Below are 6,657 nucleotides of genomic sequence, written 5' to 3'. Positions count from 1 at the left end.
TATATATATATATATATATATATACATAGCCGTTCGATCGTCGGATATTCCAAAACCTGCGCGGCCGATATTCCCCGCTAATAATTGCCCGTTCCACGTCCCCAGGATTATGCACCACTTTGCCACCACCTTCCGTCCGGCCACGCAACGACTTTTGAAACCGATATCACTCCCCTTCTCCATCTTCGATGGACCTACTCGAACGGTTATCGTGATCGATATAAGATGAGATTATTAATAAGATATGTTCCACAGGTGTGGACATTAATTAAAACGTCGTCAATAATTATTTGCTCGTAGCTACTTACGGCTAACAACCTCTTGGTAACGCGACCTCGGTGGTAACGTTCGGTGTTAAACCGCACGATAAATTGTTCAAGCAATCCGACGAAGAGTAACTAAAACATTATTCTCAGCTTGGAGTTGAGAAAATTTTAAAACCTTCTTGAAAGAAGATTCTTACTGTTAATCCCGAATCGTTCGATTATTTAAACTCTGAAATTTCCGAAGTCGGATAGATTTCATCGTGTTCGAAAACGCGAGCGAGAGATAGAGATATCGTTTATATTCGATGTTCGAATTTGAGAAAAAAAAAAAAATAATAATAATAATACTCGACTAACGGAATACGAAAGCCAGAAAAAAATGTGCAAAAGTTTGGAAAGAGCATTACGTAGAGTACACGCACACGCGCGTATTCTTGTATCCTGTTATCGATTAATCTAGACACGTATACACTGGATGCATATTCATCCCGGGGAAAAGATTAACATCGGCGCATTAAAACGGGGAAATTCGAGAACGGGGCAAAAAAAAAAAAAAATCGGAATGTTTCGAAATCGAAAGAAAAATTCGGAAAATATCGTGTCCCGATTCACCTCCGTTCCCTTTCCCCTTCTCGGGGAAAATTTGCATAGAAACAGGAGGGGGAGAGGGGGACGCGCTTCCCTCCTTTGCACTTTTCTCCTATTCGAATGCGCTCGCGATATCCCGCAGCTTTTACCCGCGTTAACGTTATCCACATCGGTCGCCTTTCAATTTCGGACGTGCCGAGCAGTTTCTCTCGTCGCGAAGGGGGGGCGGCCTTCAATAATTTCAGACAGTCGGGCGCGAGAGCGCCATTTTCGATGGAAATTTCATAGGTGGGGCGGCGGAAGTTCCGGTTCCAAAGCGACGCCGCCTGCTCCTTCCTCGCGCCTCGCCTATTCTTCATACGTTTATTCGACAATTTGGCAAGCTCTGATCGACCCGGTATCGACCCCCCTCCTCCCCCGAATGCTTGACCCGAATCTACCCCCTCCACCTTTCCAACGGATGAGAGAAAAACCGTTGAATTATTTATATTTTTCGAATAGAAAGAGGGGAGGTCAGGTTTAAAAGTTAATCCTCGAGATTAATTTCACGGGTGATATTTATAAACTTTGTTTCAGATTGAGGCAAAGGTTGGGATGCGAACAAGAATTTCGGGATATCCGAGAGCCGATTTAATCTCGAAATGCAATGCGTCTAAACAGATTCGATATACTCGTATATGATGTGTATACGAGTATAGTCACATTTAACATACACGCGGTGTATGTTTGTTCGAGCGAAACTGTTCCGCTACCGCTTCATATCTGAGCAAACAGCATAAACCGAGGTGAAATCTAAAACATATATACCGATGATGAAAGCGTATTTAAAGCGTTTGTCCATGGAATATCTTTTATCTCTTTTTTTTCCTTTTCTTCTTCTTCTTCTTCTTTTTTTTTTTTTTTCGTGACGATCGATCGAACAATCGAATAATCTTTCTACGATCGATCCCTGGAAATTCGATATTTACGAGTCGTTATTTTCGTAAATTTCGTCGAAACGTCACGTAAGAGATAAATAGAAATTCGTATCGGGAGGAATATCGCTACGACGGCGAAGCGAAATCTCTGCAATTTCCGGGAATATAAAAAAGAAGAGGGGGAGGAGAAAAAAAAAATACTAGAGCACTACGGCTAATTCTCGGACACCGTGATGCCAGTTGCACTTTTTTAGAACACGGTGTTGCGACAACGCTGTTCCATAGGAACGCTGCGACCATATAGCTTCATCAAGTCTCTGATGACACACTGATACCAAACTACTGATACTGATACTAATGCATCACCCTGTCGTCAGAAGCTGATGAAGCTGCACCGTTGATGAAACATCGTCACACTTGGAAACAGGGGTGGGGGGATGCTTTTCACGAGAGGAAAGCCTCCGAGATACAGGATTAACTTCCGCGCCGTTGAAAGCCTCAAAAATCTAAATTTCGAGCGGAATACGAGCGTGACGAGGGTTGGGGGGATGTTTCCATGTTCGATAAAACATTCGGCGAACTTTTATGAAAACGCATCGACGGCATTTTTTGAGACAATAACGAACACAGCTTGCCGGATATAGATCGATAGAAATGGAATTAAAAAAAAGAAAAAGAAGAAAAAAGAAAAAAATAAAAAAATTAAAATATGAAAATTAAAAACAGAAGAGGGATTACACCGACGCGTAATTAGGAAGATGAGAATAATCCTCGCCGAGGGAGGGAGGATGGAATCGCGCGTTAATTGCTTCGATAATCAAGGGGCCAATAATAACCGGCTGAAGAAAAGTACGTTTCGTTATCCGTCGATCGCAAACGATACCTCTTTATCCCATCGATTTCTACCGATTCGTAAAACGTTGCGATCGTTTGTGAGACTCGCCGTATCCGCGGGATGAGTGGTTGTATAACACGTAATTAAACTGATGAACGAGACAAGCGTGGTCGGTGTGCACGGTGCAAAAGTTAATCGAAACTGGCAGACGTTGCACGAAATTGATGAACACGGTGTATCGACGGGATGGTGGATGCGCAAAGGAGCAGAAACATCGAACAAACATGTTTTGAATATGCGCTCGAGCAATTGGAGAATATCGCCTGTCGACGAATCTCTCCTCCCTAAATTTCAAAATTAATCGTTCCAAGAGGGGTTGGAATGAATTGGAAAAATTTTTCAACGTTTCTTTGGGGGAGGGGAGAAGTGTGCGAGGCAATATGGAATTGGCGAGTAATCAGCATCGATGGGGTGGGGGTCGATGATCGAATAACAACGTGACGAAGAACAAAAGAGAGAAAGGTCGTGGTGCAACCCGATCTCCTTTCGTAATTGAGACGGGGAGAAACGGGAGGGGGAGCAGAGGAACGAACGAGGGACGAAGGTGAAGCGCAGGTGGAATCGATTTTACCCGACCCGGTGCGCCAAGTCTTCGAAACTTACGTATTAGGTGCTTCAACTGTAATAGATGCGATCAAACGTTAGGATTACGGGCGGTGCAAGTTTCAACCGCGCGTAAACGGTGCAACTGCACAAAAGACCCCCTTTCCCTCTCCATCTGCTAAACAAAATTAACGCCGAATCGTAGAATCGAAGTAAGAGTCGATGTAAAGTGGAATCGAGTAGGATGTTTAAAATTAAAACGTCAAAGCTAATATTTTGCCTTGGATTTCTTTTTTTTCCGTATAAAAACGAACAAATTTTTATTATTATATTGTCGAGACCAAATATCGCTTCCGTAAATGCAACCATAGTGTGAAGCGTAAAATTTAATTCAAATACAGTATTCCCTTATTTTTTACATTTCGTATCTATGTTTATTCAATTTTATGATTACTCGCATCCGTCTAAATTTTTTATTACGTATAAAAATCCCAGATTGTTATTCAATTTTATCGATGAAATATTTTATTTATTTTTATTTTATTTTTCTTTTTTTTTTTTTTTAAATTTATCCGCGAAATACACGCAGATCTATCGTTTCCAAACTCGTATTTAATTTTACCCGTGAAATTTCTCTTTATTTATATATTTGTCCCGATATATTTGTTCAATTCTACCCATTATTCTATCCACATCATTTGAACCTTCCATTCCAAATTTCATTCATCTAATTTATCCGGCAAAATCGAATCGCACCTCCAATGAAAAATAATATAAACCAAAATGTTCTCCATTTCCCAACTTCTCTCTCTATCTTCACCCCGATAGAACCGTCCCCTCTCCTCTGCAACGTCAATTATTTCAACAACCCCACGCAACAATGATTGCAACGAACCATTGCTGACGCAGCAAGCCTTCTCTTTCTTTTTTTCTCGATGCCTGGAAAAACCTCTTCGTTCGGACCACTGTATACGTATATACATGCGTAACGAAGAGAAAAGAAGAAGCGAGGAGAAGAGAGAAAAGAGAGATAGAGAGAGAAAGCACAATGCGACGGGTAGAGGGCCGGTTGCGCGCTACGTGTCCCCAATATGGCACTTGTGCGTCCGGCAAAAGTCCTCACTACCCCCCTGGGACACTTTCCTCCCCTGTACAACGTCTCGGCCGGAACAAGTTTGGCGCGATCAACCCCTTTCCTTCCGCCACGTTCTCCGTTAAATAAATACTTGAACAGGACGACGACGCTGCCTCTCGTCGCTGCTCGAGATCGCGCTATTACGCCTTTCGTGTTCCTCCACCTGGCGCACGCACGCACGCACTCACGCACGTATATACGTACGTATGATACATGGAACAAGACGAAGGAGCGAATTTTCTCGGAATTGCACAACACGAGGCTTTGAGGGTTCCGCCCACGTATTTTATAAAACGAGATCTCTTGATAACGAAATTTATGCAAGGGGCGCGATCGTTAGCAGCCTCGACGTTGGATCGTTGGACGCTCTCTTTGGGATGCATGCATCCACGTAGATCCATACGTAATTATTTTCTAGCGTGCTCCCAGTTTGTTTATATTAAGCAATGGAATGATTTGTGAATGTGAATTTGAGAAATTAGTTATTGGGAATATTGTTTCTTTTTTTGAAAATTTCGTAAGTAAAAAAGAAAGAAAGAAAGAAAGAAAGAAAGAAGATTTTAAAAGCATTGGGTTGAGAGAGCCCGAGGAAAAGAGAGAGGGAGAGCAAACAGAGACGTGGAAGAAACGCTCTTCTTCGATTCTCCCCTGCATAATTAATTAGTTTCGCTGGGCCGCAATTACGCCGTGTTTTCCGCTGAGCCGTCAGATTTTCTGATGTGGGGTTGATGGAAAAACGTTAACGCAATGCTCCCCGATCTGTGATCTGTGATCCCTTGCAAAAGAGGGCAGAGGAAGCGAGAGAAGAGAGAGAGATAGAGAGAGCGTTTTTCATTCTCGGTCAACAAGCCAAGTGTGTAAATAAAGTCCGGCATTACGCCGGCGTAAGCTCATCAAATTAGCGACTCGCCAACCGCGGACTCGTTAATACGACGATTTCGGGGTGAAACTTTAGCCCGTGAAAGTGGAACTTTTGAAGAAGTGACGTTGGTTGGGAGAACGAACGTGTCATTACCGGAATTAAACGTTCGTCCCAAAATGAAACGGCGAAATAATAAGCGTCAGAATTTCGAACGAGAGCCCGGCGATAATATCCCGCGCTTATTATAAAATTTGAATTAACGAAAATAATTTTCAAAGTGTTTGCGCGTATATAACGGTGGGATTGTGCCGAGAGTGGCGCGGCGAATCTGCTAAAACGGGTGTCGAGAGATTCGAACACGGATAAAACGAGGCGAGGAGGAGAGTGGGAATGAACGTAAGTGGAAATGGTCCGTCTATGGTCGGACGCGTTTCGTAAACCGTAACGTAAAAGCAGGTTTCAAAGGAAACGCGTATTTTCCAGCAATCGAATGAATATACTTCCTTCGATGATCCGATAATTTGTACGAATTACCATAGATGCGATTAAATTTGGATTAAATTAAATTTGGAAGGATGCGACTCCTTCGAACAAATCTTACATTTTTCCTACTTCTAATAAATTCTATTGTCAACGAAATGATACATCTTCTCCGATCGGAGAAGCGAGCTTCGTCGAGCTCGTTATAATTATCACCTTGCTTATCTAAATGAATCCACTTTACTATATTAATCTCGCAATGATCATCGTGCTCTCCTGATAGAATGGTATTCGCTTTATCGCGAATTTCCATGAATTATTATTTACGGAGTGTGGGCTGGCGTCGATATCGATTTTCAAAAATATAAAAGGAAAACGGACGAGGGATAGAAGCGATCGACGCGGATCATTTCCTACGCGATTTCGCCGGTCGAAATTCGTCCGGTCGTCGATGCTCGCCTTGCGGAAAGGGCCGGTTATCGAAAGGATTGATATCGAATGGGCGCGCAACCCTGATAAGCTTCGTCTCGCCCTGCCGCGCTCGACCAGTGCCCTCGATCACGTACAACCTGCACCGATGGTTACGAGCTTTATTAATTTTTCTTCCCACCCATCTATTATTTAATTAGGTCTATTTATCCTTTATTTCCCCCTCCTCCTCTTCGGCAAACGTGTTTCATCGCAATGAGATCCTATATATGGCGTAGGTAGGAGGAGGGGAAAATCGAAAGATCGTTATCTTTACGGTTGAACGTAAAACAACGTTGTCGGAATCGGAGAAATTGCAATACTTTTTTGCAAATTATTTCGCGATTTCTTAGAGAAATTATTCTTCCCGAATTGCAAATTTTTAAGAAGGGTTACTTCGATGACGGGAAATTGGAGACGCGTCGTCGATTAACACGAGGGGGGTGAAAAAGTAAGCTGCTTATCAGAAACCTGGGCGGTTGTATATGGGCAAGGATATGGCG

At 42.7% G+C, this 6,657-nt stretch overlaps 1 protein-coding gene across 4 annotated transcripts in view; it reads right to left on the bottom strand.

The window, feature by feature from the left end:
- The window catches only part of LOC102676723 (agrin-like), a 340,887-nt gene that overhangs the window by 238,522 nt on the left and 95,708 nt on the right, over nucleotides 1-6,657 (bottom strand). The window lies entirely within an intron of this gene.

This window comes from Apis dorsata, unplaced genomic scaffold, assembly GCF_000469605.1.
Source record: "Apis dorsata unplaced genomic scaffold, Apis dorsata 1.3 scaffold_149, whole genome shotgun sequence".
NCBI lineage: Eukaryota > Metazoa > Arthropoda > Insecta > Hymenoptera > Apidae > Apis > Apis dorsata.
The sequence above is the reverse complement of the archived record's forward strand: the minus strand, read 5'-3'. Positions and strand labels throughout refer to the sequence as shown.